Source organism: Pocillopora verrucosa, chromosome 3 (assembly GCF_036669915.1).
Source record: "Pocillopora verrucosa isolate sample1 chromosome 3, ASM3666991v2, whole genome shotgun sequence".
Taxonomy (NCBI): domain Eukaryota; kingdom Metazoa; phylum Cnidaria; class Anthozoa; order Scleractinia; family Pocilloporidae; genus Pocillopora; species Pocillopora verrucosa.
Window position 1 is genome coordinate 12,092,532 of NC_089314.1, and position 12,982 is coordinate 12,105,513.

At 40.1% G+C, this 12,982-nt stretch overlaps 1 protein-coding gene across 1 annotated transcript in view; it reads right to left on the reverse strand.

Annotated features, from left to right (window-relative positions):
- Nucleotides 1-12,982, reverse strand: part of LOC131771795 (NLR family CARD domain-containing protein 4) — a 92,444-nt gene that overhangs the window by 64,787 nt on the left and 14,675 nt on the right. The gene's annotated exons all lie outside the window — the stretch shown is intronic.

Genomic DNA, 12,982 nt, shown 5'->3' on the forward strand with positions numbered 1-12,982 from the left:
ATGTGACTGGCAAAACAATTTCGGAAGTCACGCGATCTACTTATCGAGAGAAAAAATGATTGCTTGATTACCGATTAAGTTTTCCATACTTCGTGATATGATCTGAGGAAAAAATGCGCCTAACATCGTGTTTTGTGATCTACACAACTGCACAATTCTCATGCACCAACGATCTCAGGTCTAGAAAACAAGAGATCAGAAGAGGTTGCCGACTCTATCGTCTATCTGGTTCGACAGATCGAATACAGCTGCGATGCCACAGTCACCATATCGGAACACAGCGAACAAGCTCTTGATAAAGTTCTGTCACCAGAACGAGTGGAAATTAATTCGGCATCAAAATATCACGTACAATAGACTCAACAAAGGTGGACTTCACCTTCATTTAAAGGTAACGAAGAGTTTTTTAAGAACTTTCAAACGCATTTATATTGAAATGATGTTCTATCCTCGAATGCCGAGCCTAATAAGAGTGATGAGTAAAGAATTAGAAGTTTATGGGTACCAAATTATGGGGGTGTAGACTCCACCCAAACTTTAACTAGCGGTCTGAAATTAGCCTCTCTTAATATCAATAAATTGACTACCCACATAGACGAGTTTAGGATACTCTTAGCTGATAATGATATAGATAATTTATCAATAACGAGACCAAACTCGATGAAAATACAAGTGATGATTAAGTCCACGTCCTCAGATACGAAATAATTTGTCGTGATGGAATCAGAAACGGCGGGGGAGGGGTATGTTTTCATGTGAAAAAAGAAAAGAAAACTACCGAATAAATGTTATCAGCCGGAACGACTTATAAATGTATGCCCTAGAAAATCTCTGCTTGGAGTTTCCAAGGCCTAGATCAAAACCGATTTTAGTTGTCACGTGGTATAGTCCACCAGACGCTAATATTGGTATCAGTTTCGCCTTTCGAATCTCTAATCGGGAAACTTGACAGTGAAAATAAAGAGTACTTCGTAATAGGAGATCTTAACTGTAATATGACTTCTACCCGATATGACAACAACACACTCAAACTGAAGAGTGTTGCTGATGTTTTTCTGGACTCCAGCAACTCATCTCAGAACCGACAGACTAAACAAAGTTATTCCAATTACCCGAGCTCGGTTTCCACAGATCGTACAGCTCACGCCGGAGACATAGAAACAAATCCCGATTCAGAGGACGCAAAAAGAAGGAAAAAACAGGGCAAAGTACTCAGGAAGTGTAGTCTGGCATGCAATATAACTATATGGCTAAACCAAAAGGAGTTAATATACAATCTATCTCGTAAAGAAAGCGACGAAACTTTTGAGTCTGTAAAACATGTTTCGACAGAAACTTCTGTCATCTTCAGTTAACTACCGTACAAAGCGTTGAAAGTTGAATTATGTACTAAGTAGAACAATGCTACAAAGGTCGATTGCAACAACTCCTCTGAAAATTGAAGAAAAATGGTCATCTCGACAACGGGGTGTATGAAAACATCTACCCCAAAGGCTCCCAACTAGCAAGAATTTACGGCCTTCCCAAAATGCATAAGGATCGTGAACCCAACTCTGCGCCGCCATTTCGCCCCATCATATCTCCTATAGGAACATACAATAACAACCTGGCCAAGTACCTATGTCGTCTTTAAACACCTCACATTCCAAATGATTACTGTGCCACTGACACTTTTACTTTTGTACAGGACAGCCAATCTTTATCCATGTCTCGTAAGTTTATGGTTTCTTTTGATGTTGAAAGTCTCTTTAATAACACACCACTTGAGGAGTGTATTGACTTAGCGGTCAATTACATTTCCGAGGGTAATCCCGACATTAAGTTAATTAACAATTGGTTCATACGTCAGCGTGCTTTCATCGAGATATGAAGCACGTGGGAAGTTTGGAGAGCACGAAAGATGCGTAAGAGTTGCTCTCGGCTACGCCTCGAGCAACTCAAGCTTCTTGTTTTTTTTTCTCGAAGGATTTGTTTGCTGACGTCATGAGCGTGGACAATAGGAATATGAAGCACGCTCGCGCAATTGAATTTGATTACACAAATTTACTAGCTATGCTATAAACAAATCTGAACTTAGAAGCCTCTTCACAACAGCTATCGCCCAGACTCATTTCATATTTAACGGTTCTTTTTATGATCAAATAGATGGCGTAGCCATGGGGTCTCCCCTTGTTCCTGTCCTAGCTAACCTTTTTATGGGACATCATGAAAAACTTTAGTTGGAAAATTTTCATGGCTCTACAATTTTATTTTATCGCCGGTATGTTGAGGATACTTTTTGCTTATTTAACTCAGATCGAGATGCCACTATATTTTTCAACTATATCAACTCTAGGCACCCTAACAAGTTCAAGTTCACTATGGAAAAGCAGTTTAATCACAAATTACCCTTTTTAGATGTCCTGATTGACAACCATGACCCCAATTCCTCTCTAACTAGGGTTTACCGGAAAAAATTTTCACTGGGTTACTAACTAATTATTTCAGCTTCACCTCGTCCTCTTACAAAGTGGGTCTCATTAAGACACTCGTTGATAGGGCTTACAAGATTAATAACACCTGGTTAGGGTTTCACGAGGACATTAACAAACTTACTGATATTCTAAAAAGAATCTTTTCCATGCTCATTTAATCGAGAAGATTATAAACCGTTACATCACTGGGACCCAAAACAATCATCATCCCCGGGGTTCCCTTCCTACCACTTCACCTACGTTCTACTTCAAGCTACCCTACGTAGGCCACTTTTCTGCTATCACTCAAAAAAAGATCCGCCATTTTATTAAGCTCTATTGTAATGACTTGGGTATCAAACTGGTTTTCTCTTCCTTCAAAATCGGTAACTTGTTTGGTGTGAAAGACCCTGTCCCTGACGGGCTCCGTTCACGTGTGGTTTAGTTTACAAGTTTGTATGTGCTGGCTGTAATGCCTGTTACGTCGGTGAAACCTGCCGGCATTTTTCCACACGTGTTAGAGAGCACTTAATCATTGACAGGGCCTCTCAAATTTTCAAGCATCTGAAAGATTCTCCAAACTGTCGCGCTTTGTGTTCAGCAGATAACTTTCATGTTTTAGATCACGCCTCTACCGGCTTTAAGCTTAGAGATATTTAAGCTTAGATAAGCTTAGAGAAAAGAAGCTATTCATATTCAAAGAGAACAACCATCTTTGAATCAGCAATTCCACCATGTAAATCTAAAACTATCTTTTTAATTCTCACACTTTCATGCTTTACCTCTCTTCTTGTTGTCACTATTCATCTTAATTAGCATTGTTCTACTTACTATATAATTCAACTTTCAACGCTTTGTACAGTAATTAATTGAAGATGACAGAAGTTTCTGTCTTACAAACTCAAAAGTATTGTCGCTTTCTTTAAATTATATACCAAGCTTTCATTCAATCTCACTTTGACTACTGTAGTACTGTTTAACGAACCTGTGGGGTAACTTTACAAGACAAGCTACAAAAATTGCAGAATAGAGCAGCTTACGTTCTGAAATTTTCAAATTATGACACTGACGCTGGCCATTCGTTGGAAATTTTTGGGTGGAAAAATCTTGACCGTCAGCGCAACATACAAAAGGCCACCAGGGTTTTCGAATGCCTACATGGGTTAGCTCCGGACTATTTAACTTCCAAATTCTCTGAACAAATACAAGCAACAACCTGAGGGACTCCGAGAACAAACTTAATGTTCGAATACTACGCACAAACTATTTCAAAAATAGTTTTAGTTAAAATGGCGCCACATTGTGGAATAGCCTTTCTTGCGAGGCTAGGTGCGCGGAATCCCTCGGGTCGTTAAAAGAGAAATCAGCAAAGCTCTCTAAGGTACGGCATTCATCAAAAGCAGCAATATAATGTTATTAACATAACATGGTTTTTAATCTTTTGTAAATACCTGATGAATTGCCCGTGATTAAATAAAGTATTTTGAAAAAGAAAAAAATGCACATGTAAAGTTTTGCCAATCCTTACTTACATAATTTTATTATGAAAATGTGATGGTGAGTCGAGTGAAAAAACGAAATAGCCATTGCAAAGCTAGGAGTTCAAAAGAAAGAAAAAAACCTTGCCCAAATTTTATTTTATTCTACATTCGTAATGCGACTTACATGTGGTTGGTCCCCTGCGATTTTCAAATTAATAAATTTCATTTTCTCCTAATCATACCCTTACGACACATTTCTATGGAGCTTCGCACATATCCATCCATTTTCATGCATGGTTTTGGTTGACAAATTGTTTGGTCGATTGTCAAGTTTTATTTTTCAATTGAAGTGCAGCTCTATCATTTTCAAATTTGATTTGTCATTGAATTGTAGGAAAGAATCTCTTTTCACTTGGTCTGTTATTCTGTCAACATCTCAGTCCATCGATAACATGTGGTCAAATTGAAAGGGTTGCCTACCTCCGTAAGGAAATAATAAACAATGTTTTTTCAGTATACAAGCTTTTATTGTTAAATGTGGGAATAAGAGTATCTGGTGAAAGATCGTCCTCTACTGCCCGAAGATTAAAAACCGTATTTCCGCGCTTAATTGAAATTTCGTCTCAAAGGAAAGGCGCTTTTTGGAAGCAGGGCGATTAGTTGGAAGATTAAACGAGACTTACCTGTAAGTTGAAGTTTGATTGAGATTCTATCACATGACATCAGAAGGCGAGAGATCACATGAGATAGCACGGCGCTTGCGCTAGTCATAATTAAAAGCCACATACTGGGTGCATCAAAGATAGTATTCAGGCTGAAAAAGCCAAAGTAGGAAGAGATAGGCAACCAAAGTGCCCATGAGAGGGTGGGTGTGATAGTGGAGGGCATGTGATCTCTCGCCTTCTGATGTCATGTGATAGAATCTCAATAAAACTTCAACTTACAGGTAAGTCTCGTTTAATCTTCCAATTCTATCACATGACCAGAAGGCAGAGATCCCATGAGACTTTAAAGCGTTGATGCACCCATACGAAATGCACTCGAACAAGAGGCATTAAATCAACACCAAAGTAATAGGTAGAACATAAACAATGATAACCATGTTTTTAATATATTGTCTAACAAGAACAAGATAAGCGAAAGAGCAACTGCGATATTCCAAAAAACACATCAAAGGTGTCAGTGGCCATGGTCAAGGATAACGGAAGCTAGTCTGTTTCCTTGAAGAACTGGTTTGTTGTAATATTTACGAAAGGTCTCTGCAGACTTCCAGCCTGCCTTTGCCATGATCACATGGACAGGGACGTCTTTCATTTGCTTTGGAAACAGATGCTGACCTAGTGCTGTGTGCCGTGAACACCTTAGTATCAATACCGCAAAGTCTAAGAGTTTCCTTAGTCCACCTAGAAATCGTGTCCCCAGATACAGGCTTATGGGGCCTAACATAACTAATAAACAATTTTGTTTCGTTATTACGCAAATCCTTGGTCTTGTTGATGTATGCTTTCAAACAAGACAAAGGGCAAAGTGTACTGTCTGGCTCATAGGCTGCAATGTCAATCCTATGGGCTTCTGGGGGTACTGGTCTTGATATGCTCCGCGACGTCAAAGAAATAATTATCCTCCTCCATGGTAAGATGCTGTAGATCCAGGTAATGTATCGCTTGCCCTTGTTGAATTGAAACTAATAAAATTAGCATAAGGACCTTGTGTGTTAAATCCTTTAGAGGCAGTTTTTCATTGGGGTATAAAGAAGATAAATGTTTTAAAACAACTGAAACATCCCAAATTTTGTCATATTTGGGTTTGGGTCTACGCGATTCAAATACCCCTTTCATAAACCGTGTAACAATATGATTGCTACCAAAGCTTCTCCCCCCGTCTATCGGTCTTGACTCATCTTCTGAAGACATCTTGGGAGAAGGCTAAAAGGCGGAAAAGCATAAAATTTATGCCAATTCCAATTCATAGTAAATGCGTCTGCGTGTGTACTGTTAGGGTCTGCTTGCCACGAGCAGTAACTACTGATCTGATTGTTTAAGCGGCTTGCAAACAAGTCGAAATCGAGGCCAGGGTGGCGCAACAGGATCTCGTCAAACAAGTGTGTGTTTAACATCCACTCATGATTATCTGAGAACACGCGTGATTCCTCATCAGCCCCAGTGTTCAGCCGACCGGGTATGTGGACAGCTGTGAGCCAAATATTCCGTGATATACACCATTCCCAAATTTGAACGGCTAACTGATTAAGTTCTTTGGATTTTGAGCCCCCCATGTTGTTAATGTAAGCGAGGGCTGTGGTATTGTCGATCTGAATTTGGATGTGGCAGTTGTTCATATGGCTATAAAAACACTTTAGCGCAAAAAAGGCTGCAAGTAATTCCAATATGTTTATATGGTATTCGGCTTCCGAAGGGGTCCATTTCCCCCCCCCCCCCCCGTTTTTTGAGTGCCAAAAACAGCTCCCCAGCCCAATGTTGATGTGTCTGACTGAATTGAAGTGCTGGGGTGGGCGTGTTGGATATCTCGTTTGAGAGTTTGGGCATTATCACGCCACCACTGAGGTTCCGCTAAAGCGGGAGGGGATAATTGCATTTCCCCCCCCGTAATCGCCCTTGTTTGCTACGAGTGCGAGATATTTATCCCGATCAGGATGGCGGTAGTGAAGTGGTCCGTACTGAGCACCGGGAAAATTGGACACCAGGATACCGATAACCTCTGCGACCTGTCTAATTGCGGGCATTTGTGTTTTTAATAGCGAAGCGCAGACAGACAGAATCCGTTGAAGTTTTTCCTCCGTAAGCGTAGCTGTCATAGGAATAGAATCCAGTACATGAATGAAAACCGATTTCTCTGGATGGATATGAAACCCTAATTTGGTAAACAGCGTGATGGTGTCAGTGACATTTTTATGACATTCCGCGGAGGTGTCGCCTTGTACGAGAAGTGTATCAATTTCAGCGTTGACAATTGAATGTTGGTGACTGTTGAAGACACTGGGTCTGCCGTAATGTTGCGTGGGTGCAACGCTGCTTTTAAATTCAATTTTAACTCCAGTAACAATCTGAAGAATAGTAGGGTCAGCCGTTATCGCTTCCCACTGCGGCAAAAATTGTTTGAGCTTTCCCGCTTGAAAACTTGTTTGTGATTTTACCAAGCTATGTACAATGTCAATAGGCAAGGATGTCATGTTAGCATTACATACCTCAGGCACCTTCATTGGCGCTGGCTCGTTTCGCCGTCCTTTTTCTTTCTCGGCAGCTTTGAGAAGCGGCTTTTGCCTAAAAAATCAGAGGATTTTCCTCTAGAGTAAGGATGGAATCTGCGCTGGCTCGAGCCATATGTTGAGCGCCCAGCGTACTTATCGCCACGGGAAGTCCCGGAATGTTGGGGGGCGAACCTTTTTCCTCAACTTATTGGCCTCTGTGATATCCTTCGCGAGCTTTGACAAATCTCCAAACAGGTACTCTGAGGTGCCATCAACAGTGGACAGGTTGCATAAAGCTGCATAGTCTTTATGCATCCCTCTCTTTATGGCCAGGCGTCGGGAGTGATTCACCTCGTGGTTGTATTGGAGGGCCATGGCAACCGCATCTGTCAGGAAGGTTATTAATTCTTTGTCGTTGCTGTCTTTTTTTCCCAGCGCCAAATCGGCGGCTTTTGTCATGGCTGAAATAGCGCCGATAAGAGTGTTTTGCCCCTTCTGCGATCTTACATCTTGAGTTTTCATGGAAGTCGAAAGCTGGCTCCAGATTGAGGGATTCACTTTCGGGGCTCGCAAACCCTTGCCATTCTCTGGACGAGGATATTTGTCCAGTTTGGCCTTGAGCTTCTCGTCCCCCATCTTTTCTGACAACAGATTATTAAAAATAGCCGCCAGACCTTCGCGAAGGGGCGGAGAGGTCTTCTCGCTTACTACTAATTCCTGCACGAGTTCCTTCAAGAGGTTATCGCGCGGCATAGCCTCAGTATTATCATCTTTGCCCGCAGAAACGAGGAGCGCCGATTAATCCGCATTCATGTCCGCAGACATGGCGGGCCTGTCATTAGAGGCGGCTTCACCGTCCTCCTCGGAGTCTTCGTGCTCGTTCAGGAGCACTGCGCTCACATTCTCGTTCAAGGTCGTGAGCTGGCTCAGAACTGGAGCCAAGGCAGCTTTCTGGGCGCCACTGTCCGTTGACGTTCCTGGTCGCTCGTTAGTTGTGTTGTCTTCGTGATCGGACATAATCGCAATGAATATGGGCACCCAACTACGTTAGGGCCTTGGCTGGACTACAATTAAGGTTAACTACGTTAGCCTCTACAGCAACTTGTGTCAAAAGAGGTTTTTAGCGTAGAAAAAACGTCAAAAACCAAGCTCCAAGAATTTGTATGACGTACCGCGCTAAACGCAAATCGTGCAATGACTTGCGCAAGCGCCGTGCTATCTCATGGGATCTCTGCCTTCTGGTCATGTGATAGAATCGAGGGGGCCACTATAGTTAAAGGCTAAAAGGTTACTGATAAACTGGTAATAGAAACAGGTTTCTCTTGTATCTTTAGTACTTAAGAAAGTTAGGAAGGAGGGGTGGGGGGGGGGGCACTTATTCGAGAAGGGTGCTTATTTCACATAACGACCCAGGGGGTGGGCGCCCGTTGGGGGAGGGCGCTAATAAGAGCGTGGGCGCTAATTAAAGGAAATATGCTACTCAATTATAACGCAACATCAATTTAGCAACCAGAAAATAATGAATATAAACAGTCATTGAGAAATAACTCACGGACCTTCTCGTCTTGACATTGCGAAAAACATATTCTGATCGTAACAGTAAGAACAGAAATTACGGAATCTCTCACGAATATGGCATGCAGTAAATATCGCCTAGTTCCTCAGTTTTATTTTTTAGACAAGCTGTACGGGATGTTTTGTCAATTTGTAATTGGTCTAATACACCGTTCAAGTACCGTCGACCAGATCAAAGTATTCTCTTCATTTCAGTAGAAATACACGGTTTACTTCCTTCACTGTATGTTTTTTCTCCTTCTCGCTTAATGGAATACATTTCAATCATGATTCATAAAACCGTTTTTTAGTACATCACAATTAAAAAAATAAAAATAGCGGATTTTGGAGGTAACAAAAGTATCCCACGACACCCTTACCATCCAGTTTGTTACTTGATGCAGTTGACTGAGGCTTTTCTGATAGCAAACCATTCTGAGGATAGAAGCCGGGAAGGAAGGAATGACAGGAAATTGCAAATCTTAAGATACTATTAGGAGATAAATGAGGCGCAGAGGCCTCATGGCTAGTTGCAGGGGGGAAGGGTGGGCAACTTTCCATGGACCACCGTTCCACGTTCCCGTAATCCTCTCCTACTCGATCGATTGGAGCATGTGAATTCAATTCGCAGTTACACAAACGGAGCAGGCCTAAAGCAGCCCGTCAAAACAGTGCGCATGCCACCTAAGGAACAATTCCAGCTTCTCAAATAAGAAAGATTTAATATAATTATGACTTAACCGTCACTCACGTGACAGTTTTGAGGGTAAAGCCAATACAATATACTGTGTTAAATTATTTTACATTTCAGAGTTATGGAAGTACTTGTCAAACAGTCTCCCTTCTTCCACCAAACTCAACTGACTTTTGAGAGCTCTGATGACTGAATGTCAACCACAATGCACTATTTACATTTATGTCAACTGTAATGTTTAGAAATTTAGGCAGGCAGAAGCCTGTCCCGAATTAACAAACAGCTAAATTCATTCACAGCGTATATTGAATGCCATGAAAATAAGAAAAATATTGACCCTAAATTATGAAATTGATATTCACATTGCTTTTTTCGCTTTTAGTGAAGACTTCAATGTATAGTTGAGGGTTTGCTCTTGGCCACATTCAAATATCTATGATTTTATGAAGAATTGTTGCATTGGGGCCCTCTTACATTAGTATCATATTATATGAAAAGAGATGACAGTCAGCCTAATGAATTAACTGATTGCCGAGACAGCTAATAACCAAGCCTAATAAACTAAGAAAATGAAAAAAAATACCTGTCTCTAACTCACCAACATGAAAACCAAATTTTGAAACTCAATGCTGTAAGTCAAAACTACAATCAACAATATTGGACATCGAAAAATAACCTTAAATCAAAATATATCCAAATCCAACAATCAATTTCAAGAACAAGACACTCTGACTCCAAAGAAAACTCCCACATGTTCTCAATAATGTTGTGGAAGGGAGCTCCCACGATAGTGAAGGTATCAATTAACCTTAGCTAAGTGATTCTAAAAATACATTTGCTTATCTTTCATCCAACCGTTGATTGTTTGTACGTTTGATCACAACACTGAAGTCTCTTACCATTGGTCAGAAACCTACCAGACCAACCTATCATCTTGAAATGTGCTTTGTTTAATCAGGTTTCCTAAACTTGTTTTCAAATTTTGTTCAAAACAATGGATACAACTTAGGTATTGACTTCTCTATCTGAACAGATCTGAAGAAATTCTATCAATAGATGGACTGCTCTGGCCAATGGTAAGTTTTCTTAGTTTCAGGCAGTCTACTGAGCCAGTCCTGGTCAGTTACGTTTCCAGGCAGGACTCAGGCTCTTCCTCGTCACCAGAGTCAGTAACTGACTTTTCTTCCGATCCATGCAATTTGCTCCAACGATGCCTCCAGTACTCATCTGTTGGCCATTCTTCTTCAGGTTTCACATTCCCTTTGCCATCCTGTGATAAATCACAAACCAACACTCAACATTATCTTGTCAAATAACATAAAACTGAACTCCAACTTGTTTGCCTTGGTTACTTTTTATGCGAAGAGAAATTATGCCATGAGTATGTTTGATTGAGTCAATTTAAAACAACTTTTATATTAAGGAACATTCCTTGTAGGCAAACATCACAAGGCTCACCAAAATTTAGATATATTCCAATTACATCCATAGTGGGGCCCATGCTGATTATGTTATTAGAGAAATAAGCTGAAATGTTCAAAAAATATACATAACATCAAAGTGACCACCTCTCCTAGAGTCTTATAGGTACTTGACCTGACAAGCCCATGCAGAGAATACAACTAAAGGTAACCTTTTAAGGCAAAGGTTCAGTAGTTCATGTGAGAACAAGGAAATGCTGATGTCTCCTCTTTAAAGGTTATGAATATTTACTTAGTGGCTCATCCACAGCTAGTACTCATTTTCAAACTTAGGAAACTGCGGAGGTGGACATTATTTGTGAGCATTTCAAATGCTACAATAGTTTTGTAGTTCAGCAGCTCATCGGCTTAGCAGTCTGCTTAGTAAGTTAATATATAAAATGTAAAGACATATCACCAGTTAGGGCAAGTTTTATTCAGACAGATGTAACCTTCATTGCTATTTTTACACAGGCTGATTAACAGGAAATTCTCTGGATAGAGTAGGATAAAAACATGTTTGAACAAAGTAACTGCAAACCATTGACATTCGAGAATCTCTGCCTGCCAAATTTGAACCAGTATCTCTCTTACAGCGGTAGCATTCTTTCTCTACTACTTTTCAAGTGGAAGCCCTTGGTCATTTCTTTTCTAATTAACAATGTTCCTGGTAACTTCTGGTTAGGACCAGAGGGAGAAAAGGAAAATCTGTGTAAAAGGAAGTTTAAGGGAAAAAATTCTGCGGTGCCTTTACAGCACTTTTTTTAAAACCTAAATTATATACTAAATTACTGAGTTAATCAATCAAATAAAATTTACAGATTTATGCTAACCTTCCTTCTACAAAACTCCCAAATACTATTCCAGAAGCTCTTTCTAAGAAAAATACTCAGGTATTAAAATTTTTTTCTCAGAGCGTCCAGAAACACACCACATTTCTTTTGAAGTTTAGCTTTTCCGCCATCAGAGAGAAGCTTCAGCTTTAAAGTATGACATTGTTTAACAACTCCTAAGAGCTGTAAATAAGACAAAGTGAAAAAACTAGGGTCTCAAATCATTTCTTACAGACAGATGCTTAGTTCATGGTAAGTACAAGCAATTGTTTACTCCCTCAATTCTGTTGCCCTTACGGAAATCAAGACCATTTTCCGAAGGAAAAAAAATAGCTAAACGAATAAACAAAAGTCGAAAACCAGTCCTAGCAGATTTCCTAAATTTTAAGACAAGTTTAGAAAGTAGCTCCTTGATCTCTTCCAAACACTGACATTAACTTTCTGTCATTAATATCTGAAAACACGCGGCCGTCCTCACATTCAAGCGCACAGAGTGGTAACGCATTTATTTTCGTTTTACTTTATTTTCTACTTTTTTCTCTGGTCCTAATTATAAAAGGAATAGATTTATCGAGGTTAACGGGATGAAATTAGGAATGAAGTGTATCCTGTTTCTGTGTTTCCACTGTAGACACTCAAAATAATATTGCTTAAGACACTCAAAAATAGACTACACGCTTCAGAATTCACCCTTCTTCAAACGTAAACAAACATACTTAAATGGGCTCCCTTCTTCAAACGTAAACAAACATACTTAAATGGGCTCTCATCTTCACTGAAAAAAATGACTTTCTTTGCTTCCAAATTTAACAGATTAAATGGTAGCGACAAAGAGTGACTGTTTAACGTTCTCATGCATGTAAGCCTTTTCAATAATTCGGAATGTAAAACTTTTTAATTGAAATCGTTAAAATCATTAAAAAGCCACAATATTTGCTTCGCTTTGGATTTCCTCTCTTACGAACCGTTTGCGAGTCGGCTTGTTGCGACAAAATACAAAAGAATGTTATGAAAGTATGATTAAAACGGAACGAAATTGAGCTGTGAATTACCCTTTGTCCAGCAATGCGGATAATGGAGTGGGCTTTTTCTTTTTTTTTTTTGGGACTGGGGATTCTTAAGGAATCCAAAGAAGATGCTCCATTTCAGTTCAACTTTGACTGTTACCCGCACACGTGTTTTTCGGAAATGCGCAAGTGTCTCTTGTGGCTTGGAGATAGCTACATCGCAATTGCTCCGCGAACCAAGGGCGTAAAAATTCTTAAAACAACACCACAGGAAATTGAACAGAATCTATAA